The sequence below is a fragment of the Nyctereutes procyonoides genome, unplaced genomic scaffold (genome assembly GCF_905146905.1).
Source record: "Nyctereutes procyonoides isolate TBG_1078 unplaced genomic scaffold, NYPRO_anot_genome, whole genome shotgun sequence".
In the NCBI taxonomy this organism is placed as follows: domain Eukaryota; kingdom Metazoa; phylum Chordata; class Mammalia; order Carnivora; family Canidae; genus Nyctereutes; species Nyctereutes procyonoides.
The window spans coordinates 38,477,199-38,503,634 of record NW_026575052.1 but is presented as its reverse complement, the minus strand read 5'-3'; the positions used below and the strand labels follow the sequence as shown (position 1 = coordinate 38,503,634).

The window sequence follows — 26,436 nt, the reverse complement described above, 5'->3', positions numbered from 1 at the left end:
CAGAATCATGAGGTTAAAATTCCTGAAAGGCCTTAAAAGAACCAAAAACCAAATCAGCACCTCCCTCCTTGCCACCCTGTTAAGACTTAAAACCAAGAAGAATCCCATACACAGAGGATTTACCAAAGCAAAAGCAATGTGCTGTGATTACCTTGCCTTTAAAAGAGCATCATCCCCTTAAAAAGAAAAAAGAAAAGAAAAAGAAAAAGCCAAGAGAGCCAAGGTCAAAGCTAACCTGAAAGAGGGTATAATCAGACAAAGATATGCAAAAATAGAACTAGGTCTCAGCTCTAAAAAAAAAAAAAAATGCAAGGAATATGCTCTGCTGGAGTAAAGTGGCCAACAGACCTTGGTGCTTGGCCTTTTACATCACAACAGTGTTTGAACAACATGAACTTCAAGGCAGAGAAGAGCAACATGCAGCCACTCATGGATCCCGTAGGTCTTAACTTCTTTTCTTAGTTACCTGTTTTCCAGATTCTAGCATGAGAAGCAGATGTATGTAATATATTTTCAACCCTTGAGAAGATGTTTGGAACAAAGTAAAAGAACAATGTCATTTGTAATGTCTGCTTGTGAATGGCATGGGATACGGTCATAACTCTGTGTTCCTGAAGGCAGAGAAGCAGTGAGACTTAGTATTTGGGGGTTATTCTCTCTCATTATCAAAAGGTTCATTTCCCTTCTGGAAAATCTGTCTTCTTAGTGGCAAAGAGGGGAAGCTGAACTAGATCTACTTTAGGATCATTCCTGCTCTGGTACTTTAGGAATCTAAAATTCTGAGGTACTCACGTAGTTTGTCTTGCATTTACTTCTTTTTCTATCCATTTCTGCTTCACTGTTTAACATTCACATAATAACTTTGCCACGTACCAAGGAAGAGCATGAATCTGGCAGCACAGCAATGTGAATTTTAGATTTTTATCTTCTAAACCTCAGGATCCTAATCCCTGCAAATGGGCACCTGTCTGGTGAGGTCCCTGTAAGCCCTGACATCATGTTAAAATGAGAGAATGAGTCCAAAGTTCAGGGAGCAGTTAAGTGACATGGAGAAGGTGCTCAAAACCATTTAGGTGTTATTATCTCTTATTATAACCACTTATCTCAAACCTTAAAGACTTATCTTAAAGTCTTAAACATGGCTACAGCTTTGGAGACAACGAGACAATCCCTTAACTCCTTGAGATCAATAACCGTTCTTTTGGTGAATGGGTGTAATTGGAAAGTCGATATGAAAAAGATTAACAATACCTTAAAACCTAGAAAAGCTGCTATTTTTCATACTGATAAAAATCTCTCAAGAGAGAAATTCCCAGGATTTAGCAAAATTCTGTAATAGATAGTATGGTTTTAAAAGGTGAACTCAAGAGAGCACTTGGGCAAAGCCTCGTGATTTATCTGGATGGAATTTTTTTTTATGTCAATGCTTCAAAGAAGAAACTATATGTTTCTTCCTGGTGGGCCTGTTAAGTCATCTTGTCAAACTTCTGATTCCCTTAAACTGATTAATTTTAATGTAAGCTACAGTGAAAACCGAAAAAAACAAAGAACATACATATTCTTTCAGTTTTGTAGGATATAGCTGAACTCAAGTCCAAAGGGATTAGAATATAGGAGAAAATCATTAATTTTAAAGTCAATTTACCAGGGCCTTTCCACAGGGTTATAAATACCGATCACACTCTCCAAACTGCCTGGATTCTTTGGAACTGGCCATGGCTTCATTCTGTCATCAGTGAGCTAGGTTTGGTCAGTCTACTTAAACTCAACACCCAGGGATACCTGGGTGGCTCAGTGGTTGAGTGTCTGCCTTCAGCTCAGGTCATGATCCCAGCACTGTGATCGAGTCCCATATCAGGCTCCCTGCAGGGAGCCTGCTTCTCCCTCTGCCTGTGCCTCTGCCTCTCTGTGTGTCTCTCATGAATAAATAAAACCTTCAAAGAAAAAAAAAAACCTCAGCACAGTACAGATTAGAACAGGACACTGAAGGAAGCATGTGGAACACCTCTGCCTGACCAGACACTGAAATGCAGAAATGACTAGCAACCTATGGAAGAGCCCAGAAAAGAGGAAGCCATGCCAGCAACAACCTCCTGGCACCCAATATATACAAGCTATACTCACAAGGAGATGGTACTCTGCAAATGATGCCAACGATGATGATGGTGATGACAGTCATGTTTACCGGGCACATGTATGTCACACACAGTTCTAAATACGATGTGGACAATAGCCAAGTAACCCTCACAACAGCTCTCTGAGATGGGAATTTCTGCCCATCTTAGAGCCATCCCTCCCCCTTCCCTGATTCTGCTCCCCAGCACTTAATGGTTGATGCAGGTTCCCTTGTCAGCTGGCTGCAAGAGCAGAGTATGGGAAAGCCACAGTATTTCTCCCCTTTCTCTGTGCACAGGGGTAGTCTCCAGGAGCAAAGGGGTCTTCTCCATGCCTCTGGCCACACCATAACTGCTGCTTCCTCCAGATAACCTCATCCCTTGGACTTCAGTCCCTTTATCTTTCAAATAATTTTAAACATTTAAATTTCTTAAATAGTTGCAGAAAATTAAATAAAATGGGCCCACCAACAATTATCTTATATGGAGGATGCTTGGGTGGCTCAGTCGGTTGAGAGGCCAACCCTTGATCTCAGCTTGAGTCTTTTTTTTCTTTTAAAGATTTTATTTATCTATTCATGAGAGTGGTAGAGACGTAGGCAGAGGGAGAAACAGGCTCCCTGTGGGGGGCCTGACGTGGGACTTGATCCCAGGACCCCAGGATAACAACTTGAGCCAAAGGCATATGCTCACCCACTGAGCCACCCAGGTGCCCCTCAGCTTCGGTCTTGATCTTGATCTCATGGTCCTGAGTTCAAGCCTCAGACTGGGCTCCACACTGGGTATAAAGCCTACTTTAAAAAAAAAAGAAAAGAAAAATTACCTTATGTGTATATTTGAATACTAGAAGCTGTCCCACATTTTTCTATCATAAGTAGTACTGTTGCAAACATTTTTTTGCAAAAATGACTGAATGTCAGATTCTTACCCTAAGCTAAATTACTAAAACAGGATAAATTTCTAAAAGTGCAATTACTGGGCCAAGGGAATAAATACGTTCAAATGACTGAAACATATTACTAAGCTGTCTTCCAGAGTAATCCAAAATTCTACTTAAATGAAAGAAAAAAAAAACATCACTGAAGAATTTTTGAAGCACATTCATAGTCTCCTAACCTGCTTAAAAAAAAAAAAAAGTCAAGCTTACATTCAATGAGTAAAATACAAAGCTATTAGTTCAGTGAAAAACTTCAAACTTAAGATTTCCATCTTCTCCCTTCTCATTTTCTTGTAGATTGTAAAATGTTATAAGGACAAAGAAATCAGGAAAACACATGCAACATGTATGAGTTTGTAATAGATTTTGAATTTGCCAGGATGAATGTTCCCATTTTCCCCAAGATCATGGTAATGATGAATCATCTTTTTCATTATCTTATTCCTCCTGCCCTTGTAAGGGAAATTCAGCCAGTGTGTCCTCCTTGGTGCAAACCCAATGAGAAAGCACCAGAGTGACTCTGACAGAAGAGAGTTTATGGGACAATGTTGCTTTTACTGGTGACATTCTAATGCAAGCTGAAGAAAGTTACCTGTTGGAAAGCAGGTAACTTTGGAAAGCAATCGGCGAAAGGAAAGCTACAATTTTCTCTCTATTCTCTATTCTCTAAAAATCTGCAGATTTTTAGGGGAAAAAAAAGTATTCAGATGCTTCTTTCTACTATCTTCAAGTGTCATTATGCACTGCCTCTTTTAAAAATGAGCAGAAAAATATGTTCAATCTGTTTCTGATGGTTTTGCAAAATCTAGAGCGAACTGCCACCCTCATATTCATTACTGAGTCTGATCCACTATGATGTAGCCATGATTCATGACTCATGCTCAGTGAGATATAAGCAAAAGTCACTGGGTAGGAATCAGGAGATACATGACCTGGCCTAAGATCTACCACAACATGTGAGATCTGAACCACTCCCAAAAACTGAGTCTCAGTTTTCACTTCTGTAAAAATAGAGTCTGAGCTGATAGAAACACACACTCTTTTGTGTTGTGACATCCCTTGATTTGAATGAGTCCAAATAAAGCGTTGCTTTTTTAATGCTAATTAGGTGTCCCTCCCATCGTTCCACATCCCAGTTTCCCTTATCAATAAAATTGTGATAATGGTATTTTGCCAACTTTGGAAATAATTTGCACTATTTAATTCATTAATTCGTCCCCCAACAAGTCTTTCTTGGTACTGCTCTAATCCTGAGTTTGAAGCAATGAATGATGGAAAAGAGACACCTGTTCCCACAGAGTTTACATTCTAAATTGTAAAAAAGCAAACGAACAGCCAAAATTATTTCAGAAAGACAAACAGGGTGATGGGATAAGGATGGGGTGAGGGCAATGCATGCTACTTTCAGTAGGGTGGTCAGCAAAGGTATTTGTGAGGAAGACATTTGAGCAGTGACCAGAATGATGCCAAGAGCCGGCTTTTCCAAGGCAGCCAGGGAGAGGTTAACAGGCAGGTTCAAAGGCCCCCAGAAGGAATGAATTTGTCTAGTTCAAGAAGCAAGAGAGCCAGATCATACAGACATTTGTAGGAAATGATAAGGACTTTTGTTTTTCATCTAAGAGCAATGAAAAGTCAAGAATGTTTTTTATAGTAATTTTTTATAATAAATTTATTTTTTATTGGTGTTCAATTTACCAACATACAGAATAACACCCAGTGCTCATCCCATCAATTGCTCACCTCAGTGCCCGTCACACATTCACCCCCACCCCTGCCCTCCTCCCCTTCCACCACCCCTAGTTCGTTTCCCAGAGTTAGGAGTCTTTATGTTCTGTGTCCCTTTCTGATATTTCCCACACATTTCTTCTCCCTTCCCTTATATTCCCTTTCACTATTATTTATATTCCCCAAATGAATGAGAACATACAATGTTTGTCCTTCTCCGATTGACTTACTTCACTCAGCAGAGGACCAATGTGATCTGATATATCTCTTAAATGATCACTCTGGCTACTGCAGAGAGAATGGATTGTGTGGTTCATTTCCAGCAATTGTGGAAAGAAGGACTTCTGTTCTCTCACAGAGATACTGATAATACGTGTTGCGGTGAAAAGCAACCAAAAAATGCTAGGTAAATTTTAAATACTTAAGTGTGGGCATGATTTAGAAAGAAAGAAAGGAAATACTCAAAAAGCAAAACCAATGAGAAAGCACCAATCTAGAAAACTAATGTACTACTGAAGCCAGCTGCTACCTGGTAGCATGGCCTCACCTTGATGACCCAGGATGAAAACCTGCTGTAGAAGAGCCAACTGTTTAAGAGTTTGGAGCAAAATCAACACATCTTGGTGGTCCCACAATCCCAAGAGATGTGAGATACACAAAGCAACATCTTTTGCCCCTCCTTCTTCTCATTTGCCCATAGTATAGACAGACAGTTCTCAATCTTCACAGGTCTGAAAGCTGCCTTTAACATCCAAAATCTTCAATTTCCTCTCTCTCTCTCTCTCTCTCTCACACACACACACACACACACACACACACACACACACGCACGCACACCATCAATTGTATTTTCACTTATTTAATTCACTATAATTGCCTAAGGAACTCAAGAATCAAAGACCCTGGGGAAGAAGTCCGTGCACATGGAGTAGTTCAGCTGCTATAGTGGGGGAAATGCGCAACAGAGGAAGGAAGTACAAAATCCATCAAGGTGCAGAGCTAAAATTCAGCATGTCTCAAGACTTCCAAAGAACTGTAATCCAGACCCAGTTGTTCTCCATTTATTTTGGAGTCATCACAATCAGAGCCCAAGACACAAGTGACTGCCTTTCCAATTAAGTGGGCAAGCCTTTGCCTGCTGCCCACAACTTTGCAGAAGGAGTAAGCTGATTCGCCCTGCAAAGCACACAGCAAACCTCCAGTGTTTGTTAGTTTGACTTGTCTCAAAAAAAAAAAAAAAAACCCTCAGAAGCCCCTCAGAAGATGGTACCATCTCTTGGGCATCAGGACCAAGAGGGAAAACACGGATGTGGGACAAGTTAGTTTGTGTTATTTCCTTCTCCAGCAAACCCTTTTCAGTTTGCAAACAAGGCCTACAACAATTCTGTAGCAAAATTACAACAATTTTTATCATTCCTTTCTCCTTTGCAAGGTTTCTCCTTCCAACTTCTCAAAGATGCCCTGAACAAGAAAGCAAAGTCAGGTAGAGTATTAGGAAATGTCTATTTTGCTTCCTGCAAAGTAACACTAAATTAAAATATATCCTTTGAGCCAGCAAATCTGCTTTTGGAATTCCAATTTTTAAAAATCTGAAACATGGAAATGGTTTGTACACAAAGGTATTTCCACATAGCATTAGTCTTAGTAGAAAAGAAAATTAGAAACTGCCTCGGTGACCTATGACACATTACTTGATGGAATAGTTACATATACATTAGAGATGAAAATTCTCACGAAATGATGTTAAGTCCAATTGCTCAAAATTCAATTTCCAATACAATGACCTTCTTAGACCTCAATGGTATTTGTTCTTTTCTTTCTCCAGCTTGTCTCTATTTCACAAGAAGAAGAAGAGGAGGAGGAGGAGGAGGAAGGGGAAGGGAAAGGGGAAGGGGAAGGGGAAGAGGAAGAAGAAGAAGAAGGAGGAGGAGGAGGAGGAAGAGGAAGAAGAGGAAGAAGAAGAGGAAGAAGAGAGGAGAAAAAATAAAGCTTTGAAGAACTTGTATTACTTCTCTAACTGAATGTACATTTTAAAGAAAAAAATATAGAATCAAAAAAGCAGACCTTAGCCTCAGGGCCCTAACATTAGATACAGAATGAAATTTCATACATGAATATTCTCTGAAAACAGAATTTGCAATTCCATTTTACTAAGATTCACATTTAGACCATTAGAAGAAATACTCCAAGTACTATTAACTACAATGTAGATATAAAAATATATCTTTGAGCAGTTTCCCCAACTATATGGAAATTCATAAACTAAAACCTAATACTACAAAGTAAATTTAGAATCAAATAGGTAAGCTAAGGTACCAAATGGAATATGACAGGGGAAAGCTGAATTCATTAGGTTACAGCCATGATAGATACTAGTGGAAACACCAGGGAGAAAGCAAACCACCATTTTTCTTATATGCAGGTTGTAGCCTAATACACTGATATTTTCAGCCACTGAAAGCACCTTATTTCAAGTTCTAGCAAAATTATCCTTAAGCTGACTGAATCCCTGTGTAGATGTTTTTCTATAAATTAAATACACCTAAGAAAAATTAAAAATCAAGGAAGTGAAATACAATTGATGTCATTTAGGTCACTATCGCTAATTATAATGTTGAGGCTTTACCCAGTCATAATTAATAAATTCAGGCCTTACCATTAGAGACCTCACATCTGAAGAAAATCAAATAGAGATCACAATGTTTCTCAAGGTAGCAAATCGGTTCTATTTTCCTTTTTTCCCTATTGGTAGCAGTCAGCAGTAGGGCACATTTAGAGATCAGAATCGTGCCATTTTACACTGTTGACATTTACCAAGGTAGAGAGAAAAGATTTCATTTCAAGCCAAGTCCAAGGAAGCAAATACCAATCAAGTGACTTCTGGGCTGGAAGAAGGGAAAAGAGCTCCTTCTGAAATGTATACATGCAGTCCCTAAATAAAAGCTTCAAATGAGGAAAATGTTGCCTTAAATCATTCAGTCCTATGTAGTTTGAAGGACTATGATGTCTCTTTTTTGCACTTATCTGAATCCTGCAGCTTTTTAAAAGGGATGAAGCTTTTCTTTCTTCATCTTTTGCACATTAAAGCGGTTTTCAAGTAAATTTTTAACATTGCCAAAAAAATTTTTTTAAGGTTTTAACCCAGTATTCCTTTGGTTCAAGGGTAGCTTGGGAAGTAGTTGGGCATCTCTCTTTTTTAAATATAATGCCCACTACAAACATTCAGGTAACGATGTCAGTGAACATACTGCCAATAGTTGGAATACAAGCTTAGCCTGTGAGCCACTAGAACAAACCTCCTAAAGAGGTTACAGAGTAATTCCTGGAGATTGTAGGGAAATTTTCCAAACAGCACAATCTGTTAGAACCACTACCCTAAAAATATTGGCCTGGCCAATCATCGAATTTCAAAACACCATAGGAATCTAGTCTACCTATATGGGAACAACTTGGCTACAAAACACAGTCACATCCTGATTCTAGCTTTGTAAACTATGGAAAAATCTGAGCCTATTCAGATCTTGAGAGACCTGGAGTATCTCAAGATACCTGGGGTATCTTGAGATATCTGGGATGCAACTGTATGTCTTCCCACAGATGGACCCAGGAATCGTTGTACAGGACAAGCCACAGGCCTTGCCAGGTGCCTTCCTTATAGGCCCCAGTTTCAATGGCACCCTTTCTTTCCTCTCCAGACCAGGAGTCCTCTACTCATGCCTCCTACTCAGCAACTGAGGCAGGCCAGTAGCCACCCCCTTCCCTGGTCCTGGCTACCTCCTGGTCATCCTGACAGCGGGTACAAACATAGATGCTTACAGATGCCCAGCAGGATACATAAATAAGTGAAAAGTAGGCCAGACATAAGGTATCAGAAATGTGTGGATGGTTGGGAGCCAGTAAACGCAAGCACCGTCTAAAGACAACAATCACTGCTGAGCCCCAGGAAGTTGTTGAGAGGCAGGAATGCAGGATGGTTATTGTGGGATGGTCTAATTTCTCAAACATATATCAATTAAACTCATTCTCAAATGTTGGCTTATTTTTTTCTTCAACTCTTTGAGATAAACCAACCAGTATGTTTTAGGGTCTCTGTAGTAGTCAAAGGGTCTTTATTCAGATTTGGGATTCGATGGCTCTAAAAATACCTTAATACACTTCCCCATGACTGTAAGCCCAAAAAGATTCCTACACTGTGCCCTCTTCCCAGAACCTTTCTAGAGCTTCAGCTGTTGCAGGCATGTGTATAAGGGTATTAATCAGACAAGGGTCACAGGCTATGTGCCAAAGAATTCCCACTTACACCTGCTATGGTTTCAATCGATTAAACTCTACATGAGTCAGGTAAAAGGGTCTCAGGCACCTTTTCTGATTTCACAGAGACCTGTATATGCTCAGCTATTCTTGGCAGTATTCTCTGGAAACCACCCCAGCTTCCTGGATAACCCAGATGTAAAAGTAAGAAATTCCATCTCTGGTGTAGAGAAAAGGGCCTCTGCAAAAAGCCAGAATGCCACAGTCAACAACAGCACAGTCCCCAAGCCCTGTCTGGCTCAGCCTCTGTAGCAGAGATCACTAGATGCCCGTCAAGTACCCACCTTCTCCTTCCTCCTTCCTAGCAAAAACCCAATCATAACTAGACCCATTGCTACTTGACAAAAGAGGCTAAATTTTCTAGTCTCTCTCTCTTAGCTAAGTAAAGGTCATGTGACTAAATTCTGGCCAATAAGATGTAAAAGGAAGGACTGTGTGGGTCTCCAGGAAGGCCTGGCCTTCTGTGTTCCTACTGTCTGGGATATGGAAATGATATCCAGAACTCCAGCAGCTACCTTGGATTGTGACTTGACTTTGACAACTGAAGTCGTGTGTTTAGAAAATGGATAACAGAAATACAAGGAAATTGGGTCCATAATCATCTTCTAGAACTGATATGCTAGCTTCATACTACCTACTTCCAGACTTTTGACATGAGACATCAAACGTTTGTGTATTTAAACTACTATGTGCAAAGGAGTCTGTATTCCTCATATCTGAGTATAATTATTAAGCAATTTAATCTACCAAATCTTTTTATCCTTTCTAAACTCCTATTCTGGGGGTGCCTGGGTGACTCAGTAGGTGAGGCATCCAACTCCTGGCGTCAACTTAGGTCATGATCCCAGGCTCATGAAATTGAGCTCTGAGTCAGGCCCCACGTTCAGTGTAGAGTCTGCTTAGGACTCCCTCCCCTCTCCTTCTCTCTCTTCCCCACAGGTGCACGCATTTTCTATCTCTCTCTCATAAATGATTAATTTTTTTAAATAAATAAATAAATAAAAATAAACTCCTATTTGGTGGTTCCTGGGTGGCTCATCTGCTTGAGTATCTGCCCTCAGTTCAGTTCATGATCCCAGGGTCCTGGGATGGAGCCCCGCATCAGGCTTCCTGCTCAGCGAGCAGCCAACCTCTCCTTCTCCATATGCCCCTCCTCTCCTGCTTGGGGTAGTTTTCTCTCTCAAAAATAAATAAAATCTTTTAAAAATATAAATAAATTCCTATTCTGTTGCTAATTAAACACTCCTATATGCTCAGTATTTTTCCAACCCTCTCCTACACATCATTTCTCCTGATGCTAAAATTTCTCACCGAGGGCAAGCTAATGAGCTCCCTCTCCTGCCTGTGTATAAAGCTTCTTCCTCAAAATTACTTAACAGAATACATTTCTGTCCCTTCTCTGGAAACTACAGGAAGATACCATCCCTAGGGTATGAAAGTGATGCTGCTGACCCATTATCTCTAGAGAAAGTATTTTTTGCCACCTTTTGACCTCTCTCTCTCTCTCTCTCTCTTCTCAAAGACAGGCAGTAGGAGCAGTCTGGACAAAAAAGTCCAGGCTGAGGCCCTGGAAGAGAATAAAGCCAAATGGCCACCTGGCAACAGGACCCACCACCCTGGCCTCTAATTATCCCTGTGCCTTGACACACAGAAATGAGCAGCCAGAGGTATCAGCTGTAATGCTGGAATTTTCAATCTCTAGTTTCAACCATGGGACCCTGGAGGCAAAACATTTCCTGTGGAGATTCTGTACTTTTGCTTGCTCCTGCTTTTCTAGCTCAAACAACTCAATTTTGTTGGGCTTCAAAGTACAGTTCAAGAGACATTTTATAAGTCATGTTAATGGGCCTGGAGAAAACACCAACTGTAACTCATTGATTAGAGGGAAAATATGAGGTATGTGTAAACATTTGGCAGTGGCTTGAAAAAAGTCCCAATCGTATCTATGATTACTTCTATTGGTACTTCCACAATTTTCCATGAAATAATATAATGGCCATTGGGTTGAACTTGGAAAATTCTGGAGAAAGTACGTGGCTCAATTGGATATACACCATTGTAAAGTTAGAACAGAATCTACCCTTTAAGACTTTAAGAAGAAAACTACTTTAAGAAGAAAAACAATTTGTGTGCAGAAAATTAAATGACATATAGAATCACTGGAAATGGCTGAAGAAAAACATCTAGGCCAAGCCAAGCCTTCAGAACTAATTCTCAAAGCACACCACAGAACTAGGCCACCATAAGAACCACTGCTTCCTCTGTGATCAGCTGCCTGCCATCTTGGGCCACAGCCAGTTCCATAAAGACAGTGCCTCACCACAAGTAGGATGCACACACTAACAGGAAGGCAGATGGATCATGAAGTCACTATGATCAGGAGCCAATCAGGAAGCTGCCCACCCAGCTGCTAATGCTGGCTACCTCTAAATCGTACAATACCTGCCATGTTCTTCACCAGCACAACTGACACGCTACACTCTTCCTCGCAATACCCATGCAGCCACTGACTAGGCCCTGGTATTTGTTCTGAAGGTGAGGGCCAATCACCAAAAGCCCTAGGGCCATTCATTTCACCTGGGTGGCTCAGTCAGTTGAGTGCCTTCAGCTCAGGTCATGATCCCAGGGTCCTGGGATCAAGCCCTGCATTTGGCTCTCTGCCTGCAGGCACCCTGTTTATCCCGCTCCCTCTGTTGCTTCCACTGCTTGTGCTCTCTTGCTGCCAAATAAATAGATAAACCTTAAAAAAATGTCATATCACTAACTATAATATTAAATACCTTGTATGTATACAATACTACACATAGCCTAAGTAGTCAATAGCATTTGCCGAGAAAGTCGTGAGGTCAGAGTCTTCAATTTTCATTGACTAGAGGACATAGTATCCACATTATTCCAATTTTTATACCACTATTTATTAGACCACAGGTAAGTGGCCACTGCATCAATGCTTATGAACAAGAATGAAGATCATGGTATGGTTAAGTGTTCTGGAAAACTCTATAAAAAGATATATACTTTCCCAAGAAGCGTAATATATAATAAGAGAATGCAGCAGAAATATTAGTATCTATGCATGAAGTGACAGAAATGTAAAAAATATTCTAAAAGAAATCCTGAAATTTAGTTACAATTACTTCAGAGTTAAAGAGTCCAGGAAGAAAATGGAGCAAACCAGGTCTATGTGAATCACCACTCACATTTGACTCCTTAAGAAATGCTATTTTAGTAGCATTGACCAATTCTTTTCCAGAGTAGCAGGCACAGAAGTAGTGTTAAGTGAAAAGAAGCCCATGCAGTTATCAAAGTGTATTACAGAAAACACGAAGGCATGCTATTAAATATTGTGAATTGGTTTTCAGACCAATGCTGAGAGGTCTCTGAGAATAATGGTCCAGGACACTCATTTCATTCTGTTGGAAATGAATACGCCTGGTGCCAAATCTGTCCTTTTACAATCACTGGAGCAAACATCAGTTTGACCATGGATTAGGCTGTCCAATGGACAGAAACCACCCTCTTATGTAACCACTTTTGCAATAAATCCTGCAGAGAAGGCAGTACTTGTGGTAAGAGCTAGACACTGTGATTACTATTCCCACAGCCAACCCTTATTAATACAGATGAGTTATGAATTATGGAAATGCCATGAGACCTAGCGGGCATAATTGAGAACCTTCCCCAGAAGCCATTTGTTATTATTATTTTTGTTTTTTATTTTTACCACGACTGAAAAACACTAGAACAAGCAATGACAATGCCACAAGTGTACTGTGAAAATATCCTAAGAAATTAAAAATAGGCTCAAGAGACCAGTCCGGAGACCCAACCCAAGGAAGGCCACTATGGGCTCCCTGCACCTTTCAAGTATAGCTCACTGTGCATCAGACTAGTACCGAAGCATTCAAGAGCAGGTCTTCACGTTTCCAGCAAGGATATGGGGCTGCACAACCAGACTAGCTGGATCAAAATCCATTTCCCCCAGAGCCTCTGGGGAGAGGGCCAGATGCCTTTAGAAGCCCGAGCACTAGTACCTTGACTCCTAGGAATTCATACTGGCTCCTTAAATGCCTGCGCCACTGCAAGGGGAGAGAAGTGTCCCAGATCAGAAAACACCTTTTAATCAACTTCTACCCCTTGCGTTTATCCCTACCCTTAGCCTGATTGTCACTTCAGACAAATTAAAAAATAACGTCTGTCTTCCCATCCCCACCAACTCCAACTCACATATACTAAGAGAGGCCTCAGGAGGAGTCTGAGACTGCCCCCAAGAGAGTGGAGAAACCACAGGGGGGCCATCATTAACTTGGCAGGAGACCCAGAGCCACACATCAGTCTCACAGATCCAGAGCTGCTCAGTTAAAGACCCCCAGGATCGTGAGCGTTAACATTTCCATTATTATTAATAGTGCTTCCCACCAACAAGGCTCACTACTTATTATGTTCTCTCTGGCTGCACTTACTGAGCAGACCAAGTAAGTGCCCCGAACATTCTATTATCAAGATGAACATTTAGCGCTGTACCTGACCAAGACTGTCCGTGCTCTTCTTCGAATGCTATTTCTTTACTCCTTCCCTGTGGGTACAGGCTGTCTTCAACTACAGTACTTATTTTTACATAACTTTTGAGAAACCCGAGTAGTGATATTACTATCTGCATATTCATGTTTGAACAATATGTCTCTTGAATATTTTATTTTCCTCTAGATATCCTAATACCAACCTATGATCGGAAAATGTCCCCTGGAAGTCACTTTCCCTGGCTTCTAACTTCTACCTTTCCTTTCAGAAATTTACTAGTTTTCCTTCTCTTTACCCCACTTGAATCTCTCATCATGTAACTATAGGAATATCACTGAACAAATGAGTGAATAATTATGAGTGACTGAATACATGGCACTGATACTGTTGGTACATCACACTAAATTTGTTTGATTTAGCATCCGCTAGACTGGTTTGAGTAATCCAAGTGTATGTGACCAGGGACTCCAGGGCTTAAAAAGACCAGAAATAAGGCAACTGGCATGTTGATGGGTCATGACCAGCCATAGCAGCAGAGCCTCTGTAAGCTTTGTGTGTTACACTGCTATTCCTCTGGCACAAAGCTGTGGGACTGGACACTCAAGTCCATCAACAGAGCTACAAGCACCTATATCAGAAATTCACTGGTCATGTTGTCACAGGTCAGGGGAAAAAATGAGTTTGGTTAAAATAAAAAATATATCTACTAAGGGTAGAAATAGAGGGGGAAAAAAAGAGTTTCAGTCCCAGTGGAAAGCAGGCAGGGAGAGTGAGCACAGGGAACCAGAGAAGATAGATGTGCCTCAGCAATATAAAAAGAGTGAAATAACTGAAATCCAAGGCAGGAGATCTGTGCCTTGGGCCAGACAGGATCCCAAGGATGTACCCTCCTCTTGCCCCTGCCCCAGAGAACCACTGATCATAGCTGCAGGCTTTTCCACTATGCTTCTGCTACTAAATAACATTTTTACCTTCATTATATTTACTAATGCAGAATCAAGTTGTACAGTGGATTCATTTTTAAACTGCCTGACTTATTTTCCTGAATTTCTGTTAAAAAAATTCACCATTTCTCTTTAAACACCTATAATGAATAATTCATGCTACGCCTTTTTTTTAACCATATTCACTAATCTTTATATTCAACTCTATTAGCTGCAATTTCAATTCATTAAAAAGTGATATCATCCTGGGACTAAAGCTTGATTCTTATTTTTTATGCCAAAGCAATTACATTTCAAAAAGTAAAATTTTATGTGCCTTTCCACTTGAAATTTTTACCAAAGTCCTATCTTTTGACTATTGTTACCTCTCAGGGGAGTTGAGAACAAAAACTTCTGAAAAAACTCAAACACCAAGAAGTGAGAGCTTCGTACAATATTACTCACCTCATATAGGAAGTAGGATAAATGGTATACAGGAATTTTTTTTCTACCTCCTTCATAATATTATCAATGGATAATATTGATATTATCAATATCAGTATAAATATCAGTGGAGCATCCAGATGGCTCATTCGATTAAGCATCTACCTTCGGCTCAGGTCATAATCTCAGGGTCCTGGGACTGAGCCCCACAGCAGGCTCCCTGCTCAGTGGGGAGCCTGCTTCTCCCTCTCCCTCTGCTTTCCCCCCGTTTGTACTTGCTCACTCTCTTTCTCTCCTTTTCAAATAAATAAAATCCTTTTTAAAATCATCAATAGAGATTGTGATAATAAGAACAACTGTACATTTTCCTTCAACTTCTATTCCTGAGACATCTTTATGACCAAGCCTAAGTAGCCAATCATACACATTTCCCATCTCCATTTACCACATATATGCAGTCCTCCTGACTCTGCCATTATTAACAGGAGTATGCTAAGCAATAAATATGTATTCCTTCTTTTAATTTTCACAGTAACCCTATGAAATCATATTTTTATTACTCTTCCATTTTACAGATCAAAAAACTGGGGCACTGAGGGTTGAGTAATTTCCTGGCTGGCAAACAGAGCAGAGATTTGAACCCAGGCAGTCTGCCAAGAGAGACTGCACATTTCACCACTCCGCTTGTTTGTGGCTGTCCCTTGTCTGCTGCCCAGTGACTGATATGGTCAGAAGTGGGAGGATTTGGGAACGAGAGGCCCTACACCCACAGGGAAGATGGATTACCCCCAGAGGTAGAAGAGGCTCCCACACTGCTGTGAATACAGGGAATAAGACAATTAAGCAAAACATGGATTCCTGGCTGTGTTTTTTCTCTTGTCCTTTTGCTTTTCTAGCTGTCTTTTTGATCACTGCATTTGGCCTTTGGTCCCCTTAGCTAGCCTCGGTAGCTGGCAGAAGCATTGATAGATGATCATGTTTTGGCTGACTATATCAGACACATTATGTATATTATGATGAGCCAAGAAAATATCTTTCTCTGATAGTAGTGTTTGGTACCACCCAGAGAACACTGCTGGCACGGCGCATTCAGCAGACACTTTATATGATAACCATCCATCTCCTCCAGCCCATATCACTATGGTAGCAAAGACATGCCATTCTGCAGCCTGAGCCTTCCAGACCGGCCTCCTAATTTACTTATGAAAAATGCCAAAACCCTTTGGCAACCAAACATGCAGCTGATTTTGCACATTATTTAATATACAGTATCATTCAAGTTTAGTCTGGGGATATTACAAGAACGAGCTATCTAAATTGTTATCCTGCCTTTATTTTTTTTAAAGATTTTATTTATTTATTCATGAGAGAGAAAGAGAGAGAGAGGCAGAGACACAGGCAGAGAGAGAGAAGCAGGCTCCATGTAGGGAGCCCTAAGGGGGACTCAATCCCAGGACTCTAGGATCATACCCTGGGCTGAAGGCAGATGCTCAGCCGCTGAGCCACCTAGGTGTCCCTTATCCTGCCTTTATTAAGCAGGAAATAAAGTCATATTTTTGCCAAATAAAATATGCATGATGAAATCATATGTGATATTTTGGTCATCTCCCTAGTGTAGAAAAGCACAAAAATACAGGCTTTTATTCTCTTCCTTTGGGAGTAATGGGTCGCCTTAAGCCCTTCAATCAAACAAAAGACATCAACTGAGCACATACTATGTGAGGATTACACAAGTGAAGGTATAACCTGTCTTCAGGTAGCTTCCATTCTAAGTGTTAAAATAAAGACATCTGTAGTCTTCCATTAAGGAAGTCTGAGTTACAAAATGTACGTAAGAAAAAAAGGCCATTCCATACTAAGATTTAAGAGAACATAGCCTAAACAAAATATTGTTATAAATGTAAGATTTTTAAAACCCAAAGCTGTACTCTTTATCTACTATAGAATCATTTGGTAAACACTCACCCTTATCTTACCCATCCATTCACACACACACACACACACACACACACACACCTCCCCCCATATTTCCAGTCACATCGTTTTCTTACCTAACAAGACATGCTCCTTCCTCATATTCACCCTATCCATATTTGTAAGTACCTTTTGTTAATTTGAGGCCAGGCACGTGAATGGAATGTTCCTGTAGGGGCAAAATTGGATGTGGTTTGTTGCTAGGGGACAAGGTTTCCTGTATCAGTTTCCATCTGTGACCTGGGAGCAGGGGGGTGAGAACAGAATCAAAGAAGCAGGTGTGACTGTTTGCATAAAAATCAGGCAAAGCAGACTTGGCTTTTTGAAGCCAGGTACCAAAAACACACTCATTTTCTTTTCTTCCTCAGACAAACCAGTACAAACACTCACCAAAAGTTTGATCTGTGCAGAAGGAAACCTCACCCAGTCAGGCTTATTTGACAGCGTTACTCTGAGGAAAACACAAAAGAGAATTTTTTTACACTCAACTGAATCGCAGATGTTTTTAGAGCGTGCACAACCTTGCAAGAAGTAACCCACGATCCTCAGGCAGGAGATCTGTCTTTTAATACATAATGTTACAAAACAAACTTGTCACTGGGTAAAGAGGTTGCTCTTTACGGAGAGAAAAACATATGGGGAATTGTGGTCAGCAGAAGGGAATCTGTGAGATTGAGGGGTAGTTAACACTAAGAGACCAACCTCAATTGCCAAGGGACTAGAGAGCAGAAGATAGGATTTCGGGGTTTATGTTCATTTAGCTCCAACTTAAGTACTTTTGTCCATATATCCTAACACTGTACCTGGCTCTACAAAAGAAAATGCTGAGTCAAGTCTTCTCCCAGAAGCTACTGCGTGTGTGGTTTGCATCTGTGCTTTTGTTGTCCTCGGGACTGAACTCTTAAGTGATCCCAGTCAGTGGGCCACAATTGGAGAACGAAGAGAGAGATTCTAGTGGCAGTCTTAGTTGAATTTCCAGGTGAATAAGAATTATGTTGGGAAGTGAAATGTAAAATCCAGGTCAATTTGCTATATCATTATCAACATCACTAGTGCCAGTACTAAAAACCTTGAAAACATGACCTCGAAGCCTCACCAATACCCTATAAAGTGGGTAAGCCTCACGAGAATCACCTTGGCCTACACTGAAATGTGTCCATTTCTGGGGTTAGCTAAGTGAGCGATGACTGAGTGATAACTCAGCAATCCATCCAATGCAGTATTCAACACAGTGACTGAGCACATACGAAGTGCTCCATAAATGTTGGCAGAATTTAAGAATCAGTGCACTGGTCAGTAAATCAAAAATAGGCAATTTTTGTGAAAAATAGGCAGTCAATGATATAAAATATATTAAGGAATAAACCATGATTTAAAAAGTCAATGATAATTCTGAATAAAGAAAATAAGACATTCTCTGATAACCAGCCTACCCTAGTAAAGCAATCTGTGCCAAAACCAAGCACAAAGATACTAAGGGAATGTCATTAGTTATATTAAGGATTCTACTTCCTGTCCCACCGTGGCTGGGTGGAGCCAGGCACAATGAGTTGTATTTAATGCGTTTTTGAGTTGAAGTGCCTGTGCCATTTCTGTACAAGAACATTTAGGGTGAGACCCTGATGTTCGAGATGCTGGCTGTTCCATCAGCCACTGAGTGACAGTGGTGACCAGAGCACCCAGCTGGACCACAATGGACATACAGCATGAACGAGAAATAAATCTTTGTTGCATGATCCACTGACACTATTACCACAGCACATCTCAGCCCATCCCAAGACCCTGAAGCTTCTACAAATAACAGCGAGCTACGTCGCAGCCCAAATCCTGGTTTCTTATTTTGCTCACCTCTATCCCAGACTGTCCCCTAGTCTCCCCTATGATACCCTTACTCTGATCTGCTTTATTAATCCCACAAAAATTTAAAATTCAGCTCTCTGTACAAGACTGTCATTGGTGCTGCAAATAGAGGAAAGGAAGGCAATTTATGCCCAGCAGAAATGCAATACATGTTCCACAGAAGATTCCAATCAGCACTGTTCAAGAGGTGAGATGTGAAATAGACCAAAAAATCCTCATGAGCCCTCCCCTTCACCATATTTGGTCTGTCTGCTCCTACGGACTGGTGTTGATAAAAATCTCTCAAGCACAGAAACTCATTTTGCTTTCTTTGGATTCGGGTCTTGAAGAGATGCCTAGAGGATCAGATGAATCACTGTTTGAGAACATGAACATTTCCAGTTGTACTTTCATATGTCATATTTTTCTGTCAAGAGGTACCTTTTCAGCCACATGGTAACAGTGAGAATGGTGATTGATGAGGGTCAAATCTCAATGGATTATTTACCACATTAGTTAAAATTTCATCAGCTTCATGGAACATCTCCTGTCCAATATATCTTAGGGTACAGATAAGAAATGTCATCTCACTTATGTTTGATGTCCAAAAGATTAATTCTATTGCCCTTGGTTCCTTACGAGCCATTCATAAACAAACACATAGATCATCATGGATTTTCAGGGTGGTAGAGGAAGATCACTTTAAAAAAACTGATACTAGCCAAGGGTTCTATCACTCATTGCTCACCTTCCTGAACACACATTTTCCCCCTCATGTATCGGAAAAGCACTCACCAGCCTTGCAAATTGGCTCAAACCAAACTTGAAGCCCATTTTGTGTATTTAATGTTCTGTAGAAATGTCACAAGCCTTTCCATTCTTGTCAGAATTATGACAATAAGGCTCTGGGTGTGCATGATTTGCACAACTACACCCAACCCACTATAGGGTTATAGTAGAGTCTGACTTTCAAGTATTACACATTTGCTTTTTTTTTTTTTTTTTTTTTTGGTTAAAGGCAATGCTGTGATTCATTGCTCAGATCATGTAGCTAATTACACTATTCCAATATTTTCCCATTTCCTCGCCATCTTCTAACCCTGTTCTCCCCCATCCCTGCCAAATGATAAAATTATATCCCCATCAAAAGTAAAACAGGGGACACCTGAGTGGCTCTGTCAGTTAAGTGCCCAACTTGTGATTTCAGCTCAGGTCATGACCTCAGAGCTGTGAGATCAAGTTCCAGGTGAGACTCTGCATGCAGCTAGGAATCAGCTTGAAAGTCTCTCCTTCTGACCCTCCCCTGGCATGCTCGCTCTCTTGCTCAATCTCTCTCAAATAAATAAATTAAAAATAAACAAAACAGATTACGGGTAAAGCCATCAACTGGGGGCAAATTATAATTCACCTAATGAGTACTTCTGAGCATTGACTTCATGCCAGGAGCTGTCTTAGATTCTGAAAATAAAACAATTAAGTACAATAAAGGAAGTCCCACTCTCACAAGGCTTACATTTTATTGGAAAAACAAATAATAATTAAATTAGTTAAATTAAGGGCTACAAGGAAAATGAGACACTGGCAATATAGTGGGACAGTAGAAGTGGAGTCACCAAAGGAAACATCTTCCTTTTTAAGGAAGACAAATAAGATCTGAGTAGTGGGAGATGGGAGAGAAGAATGAGGCAAAGGCTAGCTCAAGATGAGGTGTGCAATTCAAGGAAGAGACAGTGGATTTTATTTCAAATCTAAGTGGCAGGGCTCCTTCCTGAAGGATGTCATATAAAACGTGATACTAAGTTACAGATACGCAAATACCTGCCCAAGTCTTTGGCCAAACCTTTCAACTTTCATAGTAGAAATCTAGTTTTACTTAGTTCTAGAGGGAACGCATAGAGATCTCTGCCAAGGCTGGAGCAGAGAATTCTTGACTTCCCATTTCTCATTAGGGCTCTAAGGCTGATGCATGCCAACACCCAAAGACCAAGTAAAATATGAAACTGCCTTTTCAGAAAGGACACCCAAACTGGGGTGTCCCATTGAGCTACTTCCAGAATTCTTACCCTGCCAGCTCCATGTGTTACCCAAACCAGAATCTATCAGAAGACACTTGTCAGCTGCTGTGTGGAGGATGGGCAGGAGGGGAAAAAGTGAAACTGAGAACACTCTGTGCTTTCTCATCACTGGCCTAACATTACACAGGCCAGTAAAAACATTTCCATAGGAAGGCAATGGAAAAATAATCAAGTGTACTGTAATATTAAATTACTTGTATTAAAATATGTTCAAAATATAAAACATTAAGTAATATAAACTATTGAATTTTTTAACATTTCATTCTGATTTTAATAGTCTTTCATAAAGCCTTAAAACGTTTTCTGCCATGGTATCAGTGAAATATCTTTTTTATCCTCAAGCAAAAAGATAAAATTCATGAACTCTCTATGTGCCAGTTCTCTGAGATGCCAGCTTAAAATCTGCCTAAATCTGCTTTCGTCTTGGCAGAGTGCCATTGGTGCTCAGACATCAAAACAGGTGGCATTTCTGTCAACAAGGCTCCTATTTCGTATTAGAAATGTACATTAAAGTGGCTTGTTTTATAAAATCCCCACTCCTGCAGCCAATACACATAGAATGGCCCCTATTCCCAAGTAGAAATATTTCCTTCCCATCCCTCTTAGTGCAAAACCTAAATTCCTTTATAAATTGGTGGATGATCCCACTGAAAAGTCTTGAGAGATTTGTTCAGGTAATTAGGAAGCAGTTGAGCTAAGAGTAATTTCTTTAAATGACCAACAACAAACTTTATTCTGTACAGTCCAATACAACCAGCCTAAGGTAGAGAGATGAATGGATGATACCATTATTTTAAAACTCAGCACAAGCAGAGAGAAGCTTGCCATTCAACTATAAAATAATACAGAACAACTCTTCTAAGGGCATACATATATCCCTTAGTGGCAGAAGTGGCAAACTGACACCCAACACCTGATGTGACCAACGTATTTTTCCAACTTTGGCAAGTAATGACATGGGGACGAGTCTCACACTGTTAGCATAGCATTTTTTAAACATTTGAATGAGCTGTCAATATTTAAAGATTGTGTATTTCATATTTTAATTTCCAATTCCTCTTGCAAAAGTCAAAAGATCCAAAGGCCCTCAAGCTCCATGTTTGCTTTGCTGCACAACAACAATCCCCCAAGGATGAATAATAGCTACTCCCCACATATAGATGGAGAAATGCTGGATTAGCCAAGTCATTATCACACACCAGTATTTGTAATTCCCTCCATGTATCATTCATTTATACAGCTGCCTGAGCAATGCGAGCCTCCTTGATAATGAGGAGATCAGATAGATATATGGATCAACAGCTGGGTGGTTTTCAAGGACCCCCAAATTTCTGATCTTCCCTCAACAGTGAAGTTTTATAGCAAGCACTCTTGTAAGAAGAGAAAAAAGTGGTCCTTCCTGTGGGTTGCCACAGACCCACATCACAGGGCACAGTTTGAAGAGCAGGGGATGGATGTCTTCCCTCTCTCACTCACCCCCACAGCCCAGCCCAAGGGTATAGTGAATAATTTGCACAAAGAGCTAGAGCCCCGGATGTAGACTTTAAACAAAACACAGAGGAAATCAACAAGCACATGAAATTCCAGCAAGGAAGGATGCCTGGGTGGCTCAGTGGTTGAGTGTCTGCCTTCAGCTCAGGGTGTGATCCTGGGGTCTGGGAGCAAATCCCGCATCAGGCTCCCTATGCCTGCTTCTCCCTCTGCCTGTCTCTCTACCTCTCTCTGTGTGTCTCTCATGAAAAAATAAATCTTAAAAAAAAAATTCCAACAGGGAGATGCACCTGACAAGTCAAGATGTTAAAGGGTCATGAAGACTTGGGCATTTTGTATCGGTGCACGGGGTTTTTACCCTCTCAGATAAAACAGACCCTAGAACCTCTGAGGAAAGGAAATCAGTGAGTGCCACACCAGACCAAGAGAGGTGAAAACTGAGTCTAAGCCGAGGCAACTCTACCTAACCTCAAAGATCATTCTGGCCTAATCAACAGTTCTGGCACATGGGCAGATATGCAGCCTTTTGGGAAAAAACAAACAAACAAACAAACAAATTTCTTACTTGTTGGGGATAAAAGTAATTTATGAGAAGAAATTTTATGTCAATAAGAATTCTATACCAAATGGAAACTTTGAAAATACATTTTCGTGTTTTGTTCTCATTTTTTTTTTCATCCTGAAAAGCCCAGTCCAGGTCATTTTTCTTACTCGTTAATGGAATGTGAGTTTCAGCAAGTTGTTTCAGACTCGAAATTTCTCCTGTCCTATCTCACTATTCCTGTCAGTGTGTCTCCTCCCTCCTGGGACCTGGTTACTCTGGGTTTCTAGTGGGAGTCCTGGTGCCCTGCCTCAGGATGTATGTCATTATAATTTGAATCTGAAGTATAAGCACCTAATGAAATTGGTTTTTCCCTAGTCCACTCAAAGAACACATGTCAAGAGTCCCTTTGACTCTTCTGGAGGAATCACCAGGGCTAAGCCTCCAGCCCTAAGATGACCTGTGATTCCGCTTGGATTGAAATAGTTGCCCTGCTCTGCCCTAGAAGGAGGGGGGTGGGAGATATAGTACTGCCCTCTCCAGAGAACGCACTTCTGAATTACGTATATCATCCAGAGTTCTTTCTCAAAACCCATGGATGGTAGGACTAAAAGAAGCATTTTAGAGAAAGAAATTCATTTTGCTTCTTTGAAATATTTTCAATCCTCCACATTCTCTGGTTTTATCCAACAATAAAATGCTGTATTTGCAAATATTTCAAAGAACAGCTCCCCAACATGCTCACACAATCTTCCCTTTTACAATATAGCAAAAACAATAATAAAGTTTTTCTTATCTAAAATAAAGAGTGCTGTACCCTTCTCCTGCTGACCAAGAGCTAATGCTTTGTGGTTTACAGGTGACAAAGATGAGCTTCCCATTCCTCAGCGACAATGCTGGAAAGGCAATGCATTTGGCCAAGCTTTCACTGTAGTCCCAAGGACACCACCTGGGAAATGACTGAAGAGTAACTTCTGGCAGTTGCAGCCTCAGAGTGTACATAGTGGAGTTTCATAGGGAATATCTGTGCCTGGGGTGGGGGTGGTGGGCAAAACAGATTCCTCTCCCTCTCCCCACAATCCTACTTTAACACACAAAATAGGAACGACCACCAATACTTGTTGGTATTTGGGAAGAAGTATCTTTCCTTTACTGTAACATTCATTCATTTTCCATCATGGGTGGAGAAGAGATTTATGTCATTGTTGGGTCGGTCTCTCTCTCTCTCTCTCTCTCTCTCTCTCTCTCTCTCTCGCTGTCTCCCCCTGTCGATTCCCCTCTCTCCCCCTCTCCTTCTCTTTCTCCATCTCTGTGTTCTGACTCCTTGGTCCCACTCTCTCCTCCTCCCTCTACTCTTCTCTGCTCCCTCACTCCATGCCTGTCCCCCCTTCTCCTTCTGGCTATATTCTTCCTCTCCTCTCCCTCCTCACATTCCTTTCCAACCTGAGAACCAACCTGGTTGGAATCACAGATATTCTTCTATCCTCATTGTTTAAAGCCAAAGAGGCAGGCCCAGCTGCTTTGTTCATAACTGCCAAGCTAAGCTCACCACCTGGGGAAATGGTGGGAAGCCCAGTGGGCTCAGGGCCATAGTGAAGATAAGCTAGTAGGAAAGAAAAGATAATGGCCCTTTGATCTGACATCTAGGTCTTTACTTCTCCACTGCTTCAAAACCCACGGGAGGATGGAACATGATTAAACTCCTGGATTCCTAATAACTCCCTCTGCTGAGAACAAAAGGCACAAGACGGAGAGTGAGTCAGCTGATCCAAGAGCCAAGCAGGAAGGAGGCAGGACTTGCATTAGGGCCACCACAGGGAAGCCAGGCCCAGTAAAAAGTGATACAGCATGCTATATGGACTCCTTACTCTTGTCATTAGGGAAAAAATCCTATCCTTAAAAAGACTGTGACTTGTCTGCTCATAGTCCTAAGACTCAGAGATGAAATTCAGGAAAAGAAAAAAAGAAAAATGAGGGGAGGCATGAATAGAGGCTATTCTATTAGTGATATTCGGTTATGGGTTTTCGCCAGAAAAATCTGTCATGTAGTATCACAGATGTTTGTAATTAGGCCTTATGGTTCTTCTCTTGGCAGAGAGAACTGAGCTAAGTTAATGCCTATGAATCACTCAGGTCAAAGTGGTTAGGCCAGGTAAGCAGCATCCCTAGTAGAATACAGCCTTCACAAGGCTTATTCCAGAGAGGACTCTGGGAAGATCAACCACACGTCCCGGTTTGCCCAGTGGTGCTATACACCTATTGCCTGGCATAATTATTAATAACACCCCTTTTTCACTTTTTCACAACACTTATATGTTGGCAAACTGAATTTAAATCAAAAACTTTTTTAAAAAAATCCCTTTTTATTCTGAAAGGTGCCAATTTGAATGCTCAATTATAAGATCCCTTTAGTTATGTGCTATATAATGGATTACTTATAATCTATTAAAAGTGTCACAATTATATGTCAGACTACATTCAACAGAATTGCTGGAACTAAAAAAAATCTTTAGAAATAAAAATTATTTAGAAATTCATGCAGCTTTACAGATAAACAATATATAAGGAAAGATAGAAAATAAATCAACCCGGAAGAGAAGGAAGCAATTAAAGGAAAGAAAATGCAACCCTGACCTTAATTTTTCACCATCCTCATTAATAATAACTGCTAAGAGTTGGTCAGCCATGCTATTTGGAAAGCAATCTTAGAAATTAATACAATTATTTAAGAACTTTTTTTAACCTTTGATTCACAAGACAAATGACCTTTCTAATTTCACCAAGATAACTTAGTAGTGAATAGATATTAGTGACACAAAGATCCCAAATCTAGTTTTCTGAGGAAGAAAAAAGAAAAGAAGCTTTCAGTAAATCTATAAGAAAGAATGAATTGTCTCCTTCCTTTTAAAGCCAGGTAGGAAACTTACCTGTTGACATTATCATCTATCTCCCTGCTATATTTCTCTTGCTAGGAGACTACAAACCAGGCAAAGCCACATTCACAGCTTGTAACAAAAGCTTCGTTTACATTGCATATAATATGCTTAATAAGATAATGCAGCTTTCAGCTTCCTTGTACAGAGTCCTGGTGTCTAGTTAACAAGCAAAAATTAAACAAGATCAAGAAATGAGCTGTCCAGGTCTCCTCTCTATCTACCTGAAATTAAACCACTGATTCCTTACTGGGTGGAACTATGAGATGGCCTTTTCTGACATCAGAAACAGAATCAGATAGAGCCATGCAGCTGATGCAACATTGTACCTTCAGTCCCACAACAGCCAACAGAAACTTGGTCAGAACAAGAAGCTGTTCCACATCCGTTCTCTCCTTCCATAACCATCTTGCCCCTAATTTTCCAAGGACTTCACATTCAATAATTTGATCCTTTCTCCTGGCTGCCATTGTCAGCAGTTTCAGCACTGCCTTGTCATGATTTTAGACTCCCATCCAGGCCTTAATATTTTTTTGCTCTTAATACTCTATTAAAACACAATATATGTACAGAAAAGGGTAGCAGATTTTCACAAAGTAAACACACGC

The 26,436-nt window shown here is 40.5% G+C and overlaps 1 protein-coding gene across 1 annotated transcript in view; it reads right to left on the bottom strand.

The window, feature by feature from the left end:
- The window catches only part of PDE4D (phosphodiesterase 4D), a 1,377,381-nt gene that overhangs the window by 1,225,804 nt on the left and 125,141 nt on the right, over nt 1-26,436 (bottom strand). The window lies entirely within an intron of this gene.